This window comes from Petaurus breviceps, unplaced genomic scaffold (assembly GCF_028583685.1).
Source record: "Petaurus breviceps papuanus isolate PSGF00001 unplaced genomic scaffold, PetGlider_PUasm1.0 90686, whole genome shotgun sequence".
NCBI classification, from domain to species: Eukaryota; Metazoa; Chordata; class Mammalia; order Diprotodontia; family Petauridae; genus Petaurus; species Petaurus breviceps.
The window spans coordinates 11160621-11179698 of record NW_027187309.1 but is presented as its reverse complement, the minus strand read 5'-3'; the positions used below and the strand labels follow the sequence as shown (position 1 = coordinate 11179698).

At 37.2% G+C, this 19078-nt stretch overlaps 1 pseudogene; it reads right to left on the bottom strand.

Moving 5' to 3' along the window:
- LOC138144133 (tyrosine-protein phosphatase non-receptor type 2 pseudogene) overlaps nucleotides 1-19078 on the bottom strand; it is an 84950-nt pseudogene that overhangs the window by 37970 nt on the left and 27902 nt on the right.

Sequence of the window (19078 nt, the reverse complement as noted above, 5' to 3'; positions counted from 1 at the left end):
TAATGAAATTGAATGCTCCAAAATGATCCTTGTTTTACTGCTTTTAGGAAAGGTCTGGTTTTCTGTAGGATAGTTTTTACCGCACCAGAAAAGGTTTCCAGCCCACAAGATTATCTTCATATCCATGCTACTGACCTCTCAAATTCCATGATTCATACTTTTGTGTGTTAAGATACAAATACCCGTAAGCATATTTTTATATGAATGTGAGTGAGTTTCTCAAATCCTCTACTGAAAGAAGTCTTGATAGTGGGCAGAGTAGAGAGAGTCTGAGGTTCAGCATCTAGGCAATAGGAAAGTATTTTCTCAACCTTCAAGTGAGAAATAAATGTGAGTGGTTGTTATCATTATTAGTATTATGGAATGATCGAGGGAAAGGATCACCATGGAGAGGTTCTTTTAAAAGCTGATTACAGTGTATAGAACTCTTCATAAATAATTTAATCCATCTGTCTAAACAAATGTTTTCTTAATGCAGTATAAACCCATTTCCCTTTGCTCATAATAGTTCATCTTTTATCTGAAAGTAGTTATTAAATAATTCCTGAATTTTTTTGTTTCTGGGTTTCTAAAAAAAATCTTTAGCTTTTTTGTACTTTTATACATACCTTTGTTCCCTTGCAGGTTCTATTCCCTGTGCCTCTAAGACCCTCCCTTCTCTTCAACCTGCTTAAATCCTATCCATCTTTTAAAGCTTAACTCAAATACTACTTCCTCTATGAAGCTTTCCCCATTATCCCCCTAAGTTATCAATGATTATTCCCCCCTTAGGACCTCAGAGAACACTATATTTATACCTTTTGTATATACTTACAATATTAGCCATACATTTTAGTTATTATTGTATTGTATATCTCCCAAATATAATTAGGTTAACAAAGGTAAAGACCAAGTCTTATCTAACCTTTGTCATCTCCCTCAGTTTTAAAGAGTGAAGAATAACCAATGCATAAACCATATACTCCACTTGTATCCACCTAAAATCAAGACAACAAGAGAAAAGGACCAAATGTGTACCAAATTTATAGGAGGGCATAGACAAACCAGAAAGAGTAAGATCATATCTGTATCTTGTGCAGTTATAGACCTATTGGAATTTTGGAGTATTTCCACAAATATAAAGCTTAGTGCTTTCCTTTCAGTGGATACTTAATAAATGCTGAATGAATCACTAAATGAATACTAGATAGAAAGCACCATCACTGAACTATTTACCCTACTTGCACTCATAAATTGGGCCCCCAAAATGCAGCTGCTACCTTAGGTTCAAAAACTATAAAGTAGGTACTTGTTCCTAAAACACTCTCTCTTGAGTCCCTACCAGTATGAATACAACTAAAAATTATCCAGTAGAAACAATTAGCTCTTAACAGACTTTTATTAAAACGGCATAGTAAGAATAGCAGAACAAAATATTCACCCTCTCCCCCTCAATAAGCCTCTCCCAAACATTACATAAATAAACAAAATTTATTGTATATACATATACGTGCGTATACATATATACATGCATATATATATATACATATACACACATATATCAAAGAGAATTCAAGAGAAAGTTGGTTAAAAACTAAACTTACAATGATAGTAAGGGATATACATAAGGAATGAGTGTGATAAAGGAAACATAATGCAGGGCATCCACTTATTATGTCTCTTCAGAGTCCTGCCTAATTTAAACTCTTATTGTTTGGGCTATCTCTCCTGACTCCCTAGATGACTTTTGTGCTTCTAGGGGTCAGTTTCTTGAAGCTGTTTTTAGTCATTAGTAACTGCTTCTCTATATTCATGTCTGTGTGTATGTCTGCTTGACTGCAGACTACTATTAAGTGTTTAAGGCTGCTTAGCTTCTTCTACACTGACAAATTATTCTCTTCCTGGGGTGAGTGGCTCTGCTGTTCACTTTTTTTTTTCCTGATCCAGGCTCACTACATAGCCTAAGGCCCAAAATTTCCCCTAGTATTGGTTAAGTTACTACAGGTTGGTCATAGTAATAGATCCCCTTTTTAGTAAGCAGTAGATATGTGACCTAGCTCTGGGGTATGAGCAACAGTGGTGCCATTTGACTCGTGTTTCTGTTACCTGAACAGTGTCAGACATGACCCCATTAAATCCAGGAGCTCATCTTTGACTATTATACAGTCACAAAGCTCCAGTTCAGTCTCTTTTGGAAGATTTTGCCTGGTGGCTTCCAGGCTGGACCTGGCCTCCGCTGCCCACAGGTCTTGGTCTCCCTATGCTGACTTCAGCTGGAAAAATGACCCACTGACTTTTCCTTGGATTTACTGATCATGACTCAGTCTATTAGTCTTCCTTGTTCTTTGGTTGGAGTGGTTGTGAAGAAGGGCTTCACGGTCTTGGTGGATTGGATTGATTTTTAAAGGTCATTCAAGGATATGGTCAATAATTGTTCAACCTATGGCATCATTCCTTTTCTAATTTCTTCAAAGGACTTTTTTTCATCTCCTAAAAGTATCACCTGACAAGTGGGCTAATTTTTAGTTAAATAGTTAGCTATTGGTTGCTTTTCTGTTAATAGGTGTCAAGCTTTCAATTTAAATATGTATGTATATATATACATATAATGTGTATTTGCAGGTATGTATACCACACATGCTCACATATATAAAACATACGTGTATACACCCATTTATCTCTACAATAATACATATGCATACATACATGTATTTCTTTTTACATATGTATGAAATCTAAGGTATAATTTAGTAGTATGCTTCACATTTCTTTTGATATAACATTTATGTTTTTTGTATTATTTTGATTTTTCACTGTTTTATTTCTGTCATTCTGTAGACTAAACATTTTCACTCGGTGATTTTGGTATTGACTAGACTATATGTGGCCTGTGCTAGTCTAGTGTTTGACTTATTGTTTGATTTCTAGTCTCTCTTTTTGACTTGTACTTGTGTGTTAAGCTTTGAGTTTTGTGTAGATTTTAGTGCACTTACATGTAGTAAATCTGTTTGATTTCTTCCTCTCCAGTTCATACTTTAAAAAGTAAAATGGTTGTTAATATGGTTCTTTGCATGTTGCTAAACTGGACCATCTGTGTAGATACTATTTCTTTAACAGTATGTAACAAACCAAAATGTGTTCATTTTTTTAGTTTTCTATTAGTATGAGAAGTAGTGCCATACCTTTTCCTTAATCAATCAACAGAAATGATTAGGATTTTAAAAATTGTAAAAGACTATCTAAATCCTTTGATTCCTTTATCAGATGTGTTCCTTGGCTAACCACTCCCATAGGGGCTTTAAATAAGGGGGAAAATTAGGTGTGGCTAGGTGGCACAGTGAATAGAATACCAGCCCTGGAGTCAGGAGGACCTGAGTTCAAATTTGACCTCAGACACTTAACACACAAAAAAACAGCCATGGTGACCTTGGGCAAGTCACTTAACCTCAATTGCCCTCCAAAAAGAAAAAAAATAATGGGGAAAATTTCAGGAGTTGTTCAATAAAATGATAAACCAGGATAGCTGCGAGGGACCCCAAATTTTATATTGAAACATTCTTATGGAGAGATGAAAGAATTTCTGTTTCTGTCTCCTCTTTACCCTCCCCCTTTGTCATATTCTGTGACCAAAGAGACAAAACAAGTAGCAGATAAAGCATCCAGAGAACACAGCAAGGAAAAACACCATCCAAGGACATACAAGAGTACAGAAATGTAACCACATCCAGGAGAAAGTAGGTTCAATGACCCCTTGATTCAGAAAAAAATGTCAATTTTGGATTCAAGAAAGGACTGTCCGTAACCAGTTGTAAGTTTACCCTTGGGTCAGAATTTGCACCGGATTTTTTTGGGGGGATGTGTTGTACCAACTATTCTTATACTATTTTAGTAAATAATCTTTTCTAAAAGCTTATTGAAGTCTGACTGACTTGTTAATGTGATAGATTTGTGAGTGGCAGCACTAGAAACCAAATACAATAGAATTACCCTAAAATTCTTAGGATAATACCAATCAATTGATGTTCTGGGTTCCGAACCTTCCAATTCAAGTGGGAGTTGAGTGAAGAACCCCAGAGGAGGTGATGCAAATGTTATGAATTCTTCAAAATTGTAGACATTATTCTAATAGCTGTCTTCAACTATTTGAAGGGCTATCACATGGAAGGAAGATTCTATTTGTTAAAGTAGATCCAATACGGCAGAATTAAAAGCAATGGATCAAAGCCATAAAAAAAAGCCAATATAAGTTTAAAGTAAAAACTAACAACTAGAATTACCCAGAAGTGGAATGGGCCACCTTCAGGCAAAGAGCTGTTTCAGCAGAGGCAGAGAGTCGGAGTCATTTGCTGGGATTTTACAGAGAAGATTCTTTATCTCCTAGGGGTTGAACTACATGGCCCATGATTTCTGTGTGATTTTAATAGTATTTTTAAAGATGCAATACCTTAAGTATAGATACCATTTTTAGTCATGATTACCAATTAATCAGCAAATATTTTTAAAGTGCTAAATCACTATGCCAAGCATATGCTAAGTGTTGAGGATACAAAGAAAGAACTAAAATAGTCTCTGCCCTCAAGGACCTTATATATGATTAATTAATGTGTACATTCACATTCAAGAATAATACATGAAAATTTAGCCATAAAATAAATTACAATGTAATATTTAATGCATATTATATGACTACTCCAAAAATATATATTATATATAATATACATATGTGTATATATGTTTGTATATATATAGCAATATGTTTATATATATGTATATATGGAGAGAGAATAAATTGTTGTTATTTGTCCTTCCAATGTATATAATTTGTAAGAATTCTATATATCTATAGTTCTATATCAATATAAATTCTAGTAAAGCTTAAAGCCTGACCATGTCTTTTAATCTCCTCTTGTGTGTTACCAAAGGAAAGGTGGCAGTTACATTTGTGCCACCAAAGAGACGCAACCTTCCCTTTGACTTCAGGCTATCTATCTTCTACTGCACCTGCCCCTTGAGAGAAGACAAAGAGGAATGTCAGTGGGGGGCTTCTTTCTTTCCCTTCTCCTTCCTTGTCTTGCTGCACAGGTTCAGCTTCCATCTCATGCTGTATCATTTCCTGACTAATCACGATTTCTGAGGGAATAGGAATAGTGAAAATGCACCTCCCCCCACCCCCCCACCACCACGTGCCTTTCTTCTTATGTTGCACTTGTCTCCAGCCTGATATCCAGCCTCCTTTGCAAAAAGTACCTGGCATACCCTACATATCCCGGATTGGGAGTTCAGGCTAGGAGCATGAAGTTGAAGTTGTCTTGCGCTGGCACAGATGGAATTTATTCCAAATCTTTTTTTGTCATAATCCAAACCCCTTGGTTTCTTATTCTCACTCCCTCAACTCTCCCATCTCAAAGTTCTAACCAAACACCATCCACCCCTTCCAGTGTCCCCAGTAGAATGCCTATCCCATAGACAGCAAGCCCCCTTTCATCCTAAATCTTCTCGACTCCTACTCCTTTCATCTTGTACCTATAAATGAAATCTGTCTCCTCCCAATGACACAGTCTCCCTGGTTACCATTTCTATTACTGACTGCACCATCATCCATTCCCCTTATCTCACTGGTCAAGAAAAAGAAGTGGGAATACTCTTGGTCCCTATTGCCACTTTAAAATTCTTTCCATCTCACTCAGTAATCTCTTCTCCTTCGAGGTCCTTGCAGTTGATCTCTATTGCCTAATTGAAATCCTGGTAGCTGCAGTCAACAAACTCTCAGGTCACTCCCCTCCTTTCCTCAGTGAATTCAGTACATAGTTCATGATTGTACTCTCCATACCGCAACTCCTGCCCTTATACTAAGGAACTTCAATATGCATATTGATTATCCTTCAAATCCACTACCCACTTAACTTCCCAACCCACCCACCTCATCCACACACAAAGATAACTTTTTCAATATAATTAGTTTCCTTTGTAATCTTGTGTATTTATTTTATGCGTTAAAAATATGAATTTGAGTAAAGATTCAGTCTTCACCAGACTGCCAAAAAGGTTCATGACATAAAAAATAGTTCAGAATCCCTATTCTAGGAGAAATTATAAACTCCTCTTTTTGTCATTTAAAACCATTACAACCTGGTTCCAAACTGGCATTTTAGAATGATTATACATTACAACCCTTTATGCACTTGGCATGACGACCAAACTGACTTCTTTGCTGTTACTGGCATTTGAACTCCCAACCTTTATTCCTTTGAACAGATTGCCCCCAGAGAGCTCCCACTCTTTACTTCAGTCACTTCAAGACTTCCAAGTTCCACCTCTTACAGAAGGCCTTACTATTCCCCGCAGTTGTCATGACTCTTCCCCTTGCCTTCATAATTTGCTTATCTGTATTCTTAGGCCATTTTGACAACCTTTCTGAGAATACATGAGAAATTTTCCTTTTACTGATTAAGTACTCATTGAAGACTTTCTCAAAAATAGTTTAAGGAACTATTAAATTCAATGTCTTTTTTTTCAAATGGAAATACTCCCATTTGTCCAAGTTTTCTATTATTTCTTCATTTCCAACTTTTTTCATAATTCTCTTTTTGAACTTGGTCTTTTAATGAAGAGATCAGAAGCTCAATTATTATCTATTTGATGTACTTGTTAGTGACTCATATTTTTATTCTCTATATATTAACATATATGTATAACTCTATATACATTCATATATTTAAATTTTTATCCACCACTATAGTCTATCTCTGATGCTGCATCATGGTGTAGAGATGACCTTGAGTTCTGCCAGCAGACAAAAAGTTCTGGCAGGTCCTATTAAGCTAAAAATCTTCATGATATGTGGATGTGAAACTAGTGATGGAACTAACCCAGCATGAAAAAGCTCATCACCACGTTGACCCCAAAGAGATATCACTAAGACCATATGCTAAGTCAAAAAGAGTGAGTATAGTCTGGATTGGTGTTAGGAACACTCACACCAGCAAAATTATGGAGCCTTCAAATTTTAAAGAATAAATCTGAATATATAAACATATACATAATTTAAAAAAAAGAACTTGAAACTACTTTTCTTCCTTTGGTTACTTTTTTTTTAAACTTTCTATTCAATTCCTGATAAATGAGAACATTTATTTTTATTAATGTCTGGTATACTTGTATTTCTTGAAGAGGTTTGACTTATTCAGTTTATGAATACACAATAAATAGTTTTTAGTATTTGGGTAATTATCTGTCATAGGAATTTCCAGTTCCCTTGCTTAAATCATTGTATCTCTTGGGATATCTCACCATTATCTCAAGTGTATGGATTCTTGATGTCTCTCTCCAATCTTCTTATTAGATTTCTCAATTCCTTGAAATGTAGTGCTATTTTAAATATAATGTCACTGAAGTTCTCATTTTGTTTCCATTTCTTTTCATATTTAATTCAAGCAATCAATCATACATTTTTACCTTGCCTCTAATTTTTCCTATTCATAATCAATTTTTCCAAGTCTGTAAACAATAGATCCAGGAAATCCTTATTGGAATACTTAAAAAATCAGCTTGAAAAACTGTCCAGCTGTCATACATCTTTCCTTCCTTCCTTCCTTCCTTCCTTCCTTCCTTCCTTCCTTCCTTCCTTCCTTCCTTCCTTCCTTCCTTCCTTCCTTCCCTCCTTCCTTCCTTCCTTCCCTCCTTCCTTCCTTCCTCCTTCCTTCCCTCCCTCCTTCCTTCCTTCCTTTCATTTCCTTTTTCTCTTGTCTTCTCTTTTTATTGTCTCTCCCCCTTTTCCCTTCCTCCATCTCTTGTCTCACTGTTTCTCTGTCTGTATCTTTCTGTTTTCCTTTTATATATTTATGTATGGACATGTAAACTCCCTTTACAATATAAGCCCCTTACCAGTTAAGACAATTTTTATTTTTTCTTTCTATTACCAGTGTGTACATATACATTTATAAATACCCCTACATATTTCTTAAAATGATTTGAGATGGTTACACTTGAATCTAAAATATTTACTTTCTATGGCTTTGGAACCATTTTGTCAATGTGTTGGTAACTACTACTTATTACAATAGAGATGCTATAGTCACCTTCTATATAATTGACTCCTCCAAGTCCTTCTCCTTTCCAATTGATGTTTCACCATTGTCCAACTAATGTTTGTAATACACATTACTTTCCTACCTCAAAGCCATCTTTGGTTCTCATAACTTACAAAATAAAAGACAAACTCTTTTTCTGAATATTCAGTGCCTTTACAATCAAGCTCTAACCTACTTTGTCTACCTCATTTCACATTATTCCATTTCACACATTGTACCATATGGCTAGACTGCCCTTCCTAATCTCCTACTTCCATCTTCAACCCCTTTCTCTAACATGGATCCCCCTCATTACTCCATATGTGGAAATCTTTCCTTTGTTTCAAGGTTTAGCTCAGGTGTCATAAAACTTTTCCACAGTAAAGTGATCCCTCCCTTCTTAAGCTTCTCTTGACATTCTAGAGAAGTAGTCTTCAAACTTTTTAATCTTGGAACCCCTTTACACTCTTAAAAATTATAGATGACTCTAAAGAACTTTTGTTTATATGAGTTATGTCTATTGTTATTTATAGTGCTCAAAATTAAAATGGCTTAGCATTATTATAAAAAATAGTTTTGACCTCACATACCTCCTAAAAGTATCTTGGGGATTCCCAGAGATCACTTGAAGCACCACTTCTATATGTCTGACTTCAATGGACTTCTAATATTCTAAATTATATTATGGTTATTAGGATATATATCTTACCAGATTGCAAATTCCTTGAGGACATATGGTTTCTATTTTAATACTTGCATATCCAGAGTCTACTACATTACCCTGCATATAGTAGGTACTTAATAAAAGCTTGCTTAATTGAAATTGAAGTGAATTGAATTAAATTATTCACAAGATCTAGGGAAAGGTTAGACCAGGGAATGTGGATCAGGAGGAGTTTATAAAATCCAAAGAGAGTTTTAGTGTTGAAGGGCGTTGGAGTTGTCACCAGTAGAACGGTATGTTTAGCACAAATTCTTTTGTAGCACAATTTCCAATTCTCAAACCAATTCCTTTCCTTTTTTGTTAACTGACATATGAAATTGAGCTGGCTGATATCTTCCACATTGAGAGGTTGGAAACCCTGGGTCTGATACTGAGGAGATCTATGATCTTGGGCAAGTCATTTAATGACTTTTGGGATCAGTTTCTACATTAATAAAGTGAGGGGGTTGGACTAAGTGATTTTTATTGTCTTTTCTAGCTCTAAAACTCTATGATTTAATATTGATCTGGAATTTTGATTATTGCACTACTAGTTGGATATGTAAAGGCAAGCCAAAGAATAGTGCTCAGAAAAAGTTTGGGATTAAAGAGGAAAAGAATATGTTTAACTAGATTGAAATTTTGCTATGATTCCAAAGACGAGAAACCAATGAAAATAAAAGAATATTCAGTCTTGCTGAATGTACATTAGATACTTATATTGCAATTTAATGTTTTTTTCTTATGTCTTCACAGAATAACAATGATAGTAAACAGTCATCATTTTACTTACAAAACTGATTTTCTCCCAATTAAAGAATGGCATAAAACACAAAAACAATTATGTAGCATAGTTGAGTAGGATCATTAAGTATCGCATATATATGCCATATGTTCACAGGCTGTTTCATGCAATGTTGTCATAAACATTAGGTAAGTAGGAACAACAAATTTGTTCTGCACAGTATTATCAGGCATGCTGAAAGATAAGTAAAAAATGTAAGGCAGTATGGAATAATGAATAGGGCACTAGGCTTGGAGTCAGGAATACCTAAGTTCAAATCCTATCATTTGTTCCTGAGCAAATCACTAACCTTTCTGTGCCTCAGTTTCCTCATTTGCAAACCAACAACCCTGGGGGGTAGGAACTATTATTATTCTCATTTTACAGATGAGGAAATTGAGTCAGATAAGAGGTTAAATTACTATTCCAGGGTCACAGAACTAGCATCATAAACCCAATTTGAAGTCAGGTCTTCCTGACTCCAAGCCCAGTGCTCTCCACACTAGATCATTTAGCTGCTTTGAATAGGATTCTAGCACATTTGAAGACCCCATCAATCTGTTTAGATGATGTGTCCACATAGAGGACACTAAGGAGTAGATGGTGTGTCTTCACATGGAGGACACTAGAGAGCTACTTCCAGGAGAATTGTGATGGTGTACAAGGAAAGTACTGTGGAGAGATTAGAACATGAATAGACATTTGATTATTGTTTTTAGTCAATTAAATTTGGTGAAAGAAAGACTCTTTAACTGGCTTTAGAAGTATTCAAAAAGGTTATTCAGCTTCATATATGGTCTCTTTGTCTCAACACTCTTTGAAGGGCTCAGCAAGTGAATGAATGGAGTCTATGATCTGAGGGCTAAAGGACTCCTTGGCATACTTTAGACCCACAAATTGTGTTGGCATATATCATAATTTCAGTGCCCCTAGATATGAAAGGAGTGAGGCCTCCTTCAGCATCTAGGTATTCCAGACTACAGGTTTCATGGCCAATGTGGGACTTTGGCCCTTTTGTAAAATGGGGAACTGGACAAAGTAGCAATGAGAGATCAACTCAGTAGTTGAGGCATAGGCCCAGTTATACTGTATATGGACATGAACTTGGTGAGACAAATATTATGAAGGAATTTGGTAAAGTTTTGAGCATACTCACTCCCCAGCTCCAAATGGGGCTCAGTAGAAAAGATTATAACCTCAACGTGTTAGAGAAAAATATTTTCATATATTCTTTCTATGTTTCTAAAGTAAATATCCCTTTGTAAAACCTAATTCAATGTTAAATGGTTAAATGGAAGTGGTCCCAAAATATTTTTAAAAATTATATGTGTGTATGTTTTTTTTTTTTGGATCAGCAAAAAGCTGCCTTCTTACTCTCTCACACCAACCCTCTAGCCCCACTTAAGAACCAGAGAAAAAACAAACTCATTATAAATATGCATATTCAATCAAAATACATTTCCACATTCTCCATGTCATATATTCCCATATGCATATCTGTGTGTCTGTATATATGTATATACATATATTCATACATATATGTATATATAAGCCTGTGTGTATATATGTGTGTGTATTTCTTTATTTGATTTGTTTCTTTTTTAACCCTGCACTTTTCACCTCTCCCCTCTTCCAGGAGGTGGGGAGCATATTTCATCATTAGTCCCCTAGGATCACATTTAGTCATTACACTGATAAGAATTTCTAATTGTTTAAAAGTTGTTTATGTTTACCAAATTGCTGTCATTGTATACATTGTTTTCCTGATTCTGTTCATTTTACTTTGCATTAGTTCATACTAATCTTCCCAACTTTCTCTGACACTATCACCATCATTAAAACACACACACACACATACACAAGTATTCTAACACATTTATATAATATAATTTGTTCGTCCATGACCCAATTTATGGGCAAACCCTTAGATGCCAATTCTTTGTCACCTCAAAAGAGCTATTTTTTTATATCCTTAGGGTTTGTTTTGTTTAGGACTAACCCTGCCCTTGATCTGCCCTCCCTCCCTTTTCCCTTTTCCCTCCTATTTCTCTGTGGAATAAAGTGCATATCTGTATGCAACTATGTTTGTGAGTATCCTTCCTTCCTTTCACCAGTTCAGACGATAGTGAGGTTGAGTGTCAGCCACTTCCCTATCTCTTCCTCCCTGTTTGTAGGGATATCTTTGTATGCACTTAAATTATGTGAGATAATTTTCTCTAACTTTCCTTTCCCTCCCCCACCCCCTTGTTTATTCCTATTCCCCTCTTTCCATTCTTCTCTTAAGATCATCAAGATATAACAGACCCACTCTCAGTTCTTGTCAAATTAAATTCCCTCTATAACACTTGATGATTATAGGGCTCATAGAGGTACATATATCATCACCATATATTAGAATATAAATAGTTTAGGGGCGGCTAGATGGCACAGTGAATAGAGCACCAGCCCTGGAGTCAGGAGGACCTGGGTTCGGATCCGGCCTCAGACACTTAACACACACACACACACACACACACACAAACTAGCTGTGTGACCTTGGGCAAGTCACTTAACCCCAAATGCCCTCCAAAAAGCAAAAAAAAAAAAGAATATAAGTAGTTTATCCTTATTCAGTCAATTAGCTTTATTTATTTTTATTTACCTTTTTATGTTTCTCTTCACTCCTGTGTTGGAACTTCAAAGCTTTTCTCTATACTCAGGTCTTTTTCATCAGGAATGCTTGGAAGTCCTCTATTTCATTAAAAAATACATTTTTCCCCTATAGCATTATACTCAGTTTTGCTGGATAAATTATTCTTGGCCATGAGCCTATATATACATCCTTTGCTATCTGGAATATCATATTCCAAGTTCTCTGCTTCTTTATAGTGGTGACTGCTAAATTATGTGTGTTTCTGTCTGTGGTTCCTTGGTACTTAAATTTCTTCTTGGCTATTTGCACATCTTTTAAAATTTCTTTTTTTTTTCTTGGAAGCTCTGGATTTTGACTATGACATTCATGGGAGTTTTCTTTGGGGGGTTTCATTTAGGAGGTGACTGGTAGATTCTTTCCTTTTCTACTTTGCTCTCTCATTTTAAAAGATCTGGACAGTTTTTTCCTAAGATTTCTTTAAATATTATGTCTAGGTTTTTTTTGTTGTTGTTGATGCATTCAGGTAGCCCAGTGATTAATACATTTTATTCCTTGACTTGTTTTCCATGTGATCCTATGAAGTAACTTACATTTTCTTTTATTTATTCGTTTTTTTTTTTACTTTGTTTTAGTATTTCCTGTTGTCATTGACTTCATATTGGTTCAGTTTTCTAGGAGTTTGTTTCTTGGGAAAAATTTTGTACCTTATGTGCCAAGCTGTTAATTCCTTTTTCATTTACTTCTTCCTTTCCCAATTCTTTCTTCCACAGCTATTTGTTTTTCATTTTTTTTCCTCAAGCACACTCATTTAACTTATAAATTCATTTTTATTTTTTCCTTTTTTTGCTTCATCCCTTTGAAGAATCATAGTTGAATTTATGCCCAAGTTATGTTTCACTCTGAAACTTTTTTGTTTGTACAAATTTTGGAGTTATTCTTTTTCTGCCTTCATGTTGTAAGCTATGTAATAGTTCTTTATGGTGGAATTTTTGTTTGTTTGTTTGATCACTCTTCAAGTATACTTTCTGACTTCTTACTTGATGTTAGAGTTGGGCTTTGCATTCTTCTGAATGAAAGATATGGGCTGGCCCTGTTGTTGCTTTCCTGGGGGTGCTAAGCATTGTTTTATTCCAGGATCTCAGATGAAAAATGGGGACCTGCAAGCTTTCAGTGCTTCCAAAGTGGTCTGATTCAGGACAAAGCCTGATTGCTACTCACCCATCCCCTGCCACAGTCTGAGCTCTATAAGTTTCTGACCTGGGTTTGGGTCTGAGGAACAATAAACTAATACTGGACTGTCCCCTATTATCTCTTAGGGAAGGCCTGCTATTTCAGAGTGACCAAACTGTAGGCTCTTTTTTTGGTCTGGGATTCTTGTCCTGGTTATTCCTCTATAGGCTGAGGGAGAACTGAGAACCCTCTCATTTCAGGGATCTGAGTCACACTACTGCTGCTTTCTTCTGAACCTGTTCTGTTCTTAGTACACCACCCTGAGCATCCTTGCCCTGAATGCTATCCCCAGGCACAAGTCTCCTCAGTTCACCATAATTCTATGACCTGGAACTTGATGCTGGCAGTTAGCACCTACTCCTGCATACTGCACTAGATAACATGTATGGGTCTGGGACCTCCTCCTGTCCTAGCACATGTTCTTTCCCTGTGTGTTATAGTGCTCTATGGTGCACAATCCTGGTTAAACCCTGTCCCAAGCCCTGCAGACCTCTCTGTCTGTCTTCTTATATTGACCCAGGTTAGGCAAAGGACTTACTGTGACTTCTCTGGATTTCCCCATCAGGATTTAATCTACTGTGTTTTCTAGATGTCTGGAGTTTTGTGGGGAGCTGATCTGTACTGCTTCTTGTTACACTGCCATCTTCAGTGCCTTTTTTTTCTGTTGGCATTCATGAGGCCTTAGATGGAACAAGGAGATAGAACGTTGGGCTCAAAGTTAAGAAGGCCTAAATTTAGATCCTGCATCAGATCTTTATTAGCTATATGATCCAGGGATGAGTCCCTAAACTGCTTAAGGCCTCAGATTCCTTATCTGTAAAACGGAGGTAATATTAGCATCTACTTCACAGGGTTGTTTGAGACTCAAATGCAGGAGCATATGTACTTTGGAAATCCAAAAGTACTATTTAAGTGGTGGGCTTTGTTGTAATTATTTTAAACACACACTTTGGAACATTTTCATAAATGTTACAAATTTGGGGAGCAAAACAGTGAGATTCACTTAGGGATGTTTCTCTATTCCTAGGATTCACTAGAATAATGTGAAAAAACAAAAAAACACATTTCACCAAATATGAACAGAGGAGTTTATTTTAGGTCTAGTTGAAGGCCATTATGCAACAGAGAAAATCCTAGATTTATGGGCTAGGAAAGGGGTGAGGAGAGAGAGAATTTACCTCTGAGCTCAAATCCAATGAATTTCAGTGATAAACTCCAATTTATTGTCCCATAGCTATACTTAAAAAGATATTGATAAAAGAGTGGGAGAAGTTTTGGAGGTATTCAAACTGACTGGTCGGTTTGCAGAGGACTTTTTAAAAATAAGATACACAGGTTTCAGGTGGAAAGTACTGCTCTAATTTGATAGGGCTCATTTGAATCATAATTTTTAGGGTTTTTGTTTGTTTTGGTTACTAGATTTCTGATTTGGATGGGAGAATTGAGATTTTTCTCTTTATTGGTGAGTCTAGATGGGAGGAAAGCCCATTCTACTATTTAGCCATTCAGACAGAGTACATTTCCAGAGTAGATGGAAAAGAAAGAGGATGATTTACCTTGAGTATTTTCCATCAGGGCATCTTTTTTAACCATATATGCAACTATAGTTAGGACAATTGTTTCAATAATGGTACAAAGGACAAGGTCATGGGATTTAACATCCATAACAACAATCCAGAATCACAGATTCCTTGCAAATCTGTTTTTATAGTTTATAACTATCAGGTCTCTACTTGAAGATGTACAATTAAAGGGAAGATATTATTTTCATCACCTTCTAAGGCAGCCCATTCCATTTGTAGGGTATTCCAAAGGAGAACATCATTTTTGTGTGCAATTGTTTAACAACACAATAGATTCAATCACCTATACTCAGGGAAAGAAACAAATGGAAGAAGCAGCCAGAATTTTCATGTCCAGACTCACGCCATACAAGTGTGTATGGATACAATACACCATTTCTACTTTGGATTTCATGGGAAATCCTAGAGAGGAAAAGCAAAATGCTAAAAGTTTGTGAGAGAGAGAATCAGAAGGTGGAGTTACTCTTTTAAAAAGTCCACTGAGTGAGCACATCTTCCTGGTTCAGTGGCTAATCCTGTCTGGTGGAGCTTTCAGGAAGCCTCCTCCCCCTCTGCAGCCATCCTGGGGTAGAGGGAGAAGATTTGACGAAAAAAGTGCCAGCTTTTTTAAACATTAAGTCATGCATGTCCCTGAAAGTTGCCAGATGAACTAAGTGAACATTCCATTGGTATGGCCTCTTCAAGCTCCATGGAGTGTACAGTCCCTTCTACAAGTGACATCATTTAGACTAACTCTATTTTATATATCAGGAAATTGAGGACTCCTGCTTTGCTCAAGGTCATACAGGTAGGTAGTGGCTGAACCAGGAAGAAAACCCAGGTTTCATGGCTACAACCCAGTGTTTTTTCTATTATACAATTTTTCATACCTTAGGCTATTTCTCTTTCATTACAAAGGATTCTTGATAACAACACAAAACTTATGATCTTCTAAGTATTAATAAGGACCTTTAAAATACAAAGGATAGAAAACGGGCAAGCCTCATGAAAGTGAAAAGAACAACGGATTGGAGGGGAAACATGCATATCTGACTGCTATTTACTACCCATGGGACCATAGGGAGGTCAGAGGTCACAACCTTTCTGAGCCTGCTTCTTTATCTGTAAAATAGGTTTAATTCTTGCCCTACCTACTTTCATTCAGTAAACAGCTGTTCTACAAACATTTATTAAACTACTGCTATGTGCCAGTTACTTTTTAAGGCAATAAGGATACAATGATAAAAAGGGGTCAAACAAGGATACAGTCCTTGCCCTAAAGGGACGTATATTCTATTTGAAGAAGGACTGTCCCCCAGCAAGTACCATAGAGGGGTTGTGTGATTGGAAGGGAGGCAGAATAGACATCTATACCCTATTTTCCTGTTAACATTTCTCCAAGGAAAAGTTGAATTCCTTCTAGGAGGGAAAGTCGAGTTTAGGGGCTGGAGGTCATCCTGCTCTCCTTAGAAAAAGGGGTCACTGGACTACAATTATATTTTTCAGCTCCCTTAAATATTGTTGATCTAGGCCAGGGGTGGGGAACCTGCAACCTCGAGGTCACATGTGACCCTCTAGGTCCTCAAGGGTGACCCTTTGACTGAATCCAAACTTCATAGAACAAATCCCTTTAATAAAAGGATTTATTCTGTACAACTTGGACTCAGTCAAAAGGCTGTACCCAAGGACCTAGAAGGCCACATGTGGCCTCGAGGCTGCAGCTTCCCAAATCCTCATCTAGGGGATGTTTTTTAGGTTTAATCTAGCTTCCAATTAAGGTTCCATTATGGTGGGAAGCAGGACAACAAGTTTTATATTTTTACATATCCCAAACTTTGAGATCTGTTTCCTCACCAGTTCCACAATGAACACACGTAGCACTTAGCCAAGAAACTCATTTACCCAATTCTATAGCAAAACAGAAATCAAAGTAGGAAAATGTATACCAGACAATACATTGTGAAAGAGATATCCCATTGGGAGTAAGGTAACAGCAAAACTTAAAGAGTGTCTTAGGTCTCATTCAAGGAGAAGTTCCTTGAAGTCAAACTGGGGATAGGGACATTGCGGAAAGACTGTCAGCTCCTTTCCTGTTTTTCCAGAGTTTTTTCTTCAGCAACCTGAGTTGACCTCTTTCCTCTTCTCTGTTGAAGCTGGAAGCCGGAAGCCAGAAGCCCCTTCAAGGAAGACTGAAAAAACTAAACCTGTCTCTTACTCTCACGGGCTCCACCCCTGACCCTGATGTAAGTTAAGGGTATTGATCTTCACCAGTAAAGACAGTCCCAACCAAATTGACTTTGAGACAGGGATTACATATTGCTGTTGCAATTTCTTGTCTATCTCATCTTTAAAAGCTATAAAGTTCTATGTAAATGAAGTAGATAGTTGAATCTATCTAAAGATGAATCCGGTCTAAAAATTTACTGGCCTTTATAACGCAGATGTGCTTGTACTTTAGCAGCTATGAGGAATACAATATAAAAAGAACATTAGAGGCCAGTAACCTATTTCTGAATATTTTGTTCTTCAGCAGATCCAACACTAAGTCTGTGTGCTTATTGTCCTATTCCCCCCTTTTCCCATTACATTTTTATTAGGATTTTACTTGAGATGATATTACATTATATGAGAAAGTCATATCCCCCCAAAACATTGCTTGGTTTACAAATTTTTACCACTAAAGAATTGAATATTAGTTGTATATTCCACCATAACTCCAGAGGCCTAGCATTATGGCAGGTTATGTTTGAATGTCTCAGATAAATTCTCTCTGATTACCAAGTATCAACAACAGACAAAATATGTAGAACATTTCACATGGTACCATCTGTATGCAGATATTCAGGTGGTGGGTAAATACACATACACATCTATAACAAGAATAGGTGTACAGATACATTAGTGTATAGATACAGTCAATGTACATGCATTTGTCTGCAGATAAACAGAGGTATCTGAGGGCATGGGTAAATATACACACCCACATATACTCTCAATACAGTAGGGATACAAATACATTTGAGATTTGGCCTGGGGTTCAATCAGTGTCTTAGAGATCTCCAGTCTAACTCCCTGAACAATGTCAGCTGCAAAGGTTTAATTCCTTTTATTCATGTAATTTATTGACATTATGTTGGATAAAAATTCGAGATAGGTTTTTCATTTGACTATATAGACACAAACACACAGACGAAGCTGCTGTAGCCAGCACCGGCTTTTTTCAGATAAATTACAATGAGCATAAGAAGTAGGAAGAAAGACTGGGAGAAAATAATTTGGCCTTAGATCCCTCTACTTTAAGAACTGACTGCTATTTTGCGTCTTTCTCCTTGACTTCCCTGCCCAGTCCTACAAAAGGACAGTGTGTGAAAACCGGAGCTTGAGACAAGATTTTAAAAGCCGGTCCTCCTTCTGAGCCTTGATAGTCGTTTTCACCCGCAATTCTTCCTCTATTCTATCACCACAGGTGTTTGCAAGAGGCATTTTTCCCCCTCTTGGCCATCAAAACCTGCTCAGGATATTGAGCATGCCCAGTTCGATTGTGAGCGCCACCAAGGAGTTTACAATGCGCAGGTCCCACTTCCTGGGGCTTTGGTGGCCAGAGGAGGGAGGAGGGGAAAGAGTAGGAACAAGGATAGTGGTTGAGTAAGAGAGCGAAGCACAGGAGGCGGAGAAAGTGTAGGTTCAACACATGGATGTAGCCTGAAAGGATGAGGTCTGAAAATGTGAGCAGGATACGGGGGCGAAGGCAATTTCTAGAGCACTGTGAGCTTAGTTCAAATGTCCTCCATCATCTCCCCCCTTCCACATCCATCTTTACCCCTAAGTGCAGGAGGGCATATTTGTTCTTAAGGGGCAAATTAGTACAGGGGAGCATGGGGTTTCCCAGCCAACTCGCATGCTGGGGACTCGAGTAGGGACCACCTTCCCGCCCCCCCCCCTTTAGTGTCCCCCTTCTTCATTGTTTATTCTGGAGTTGTCACAAAGCCATCAATCTGGCCATCCTTTTGCGCGGATCCCCACCCCGCAGTGGCTTTATGGTGTGTATTCACATGTGATTCCCATCCATTTCTCCCCTCCCCGCCCTCCTGCCCCGGCTTCCCGCCCCCGTCTCCTGCA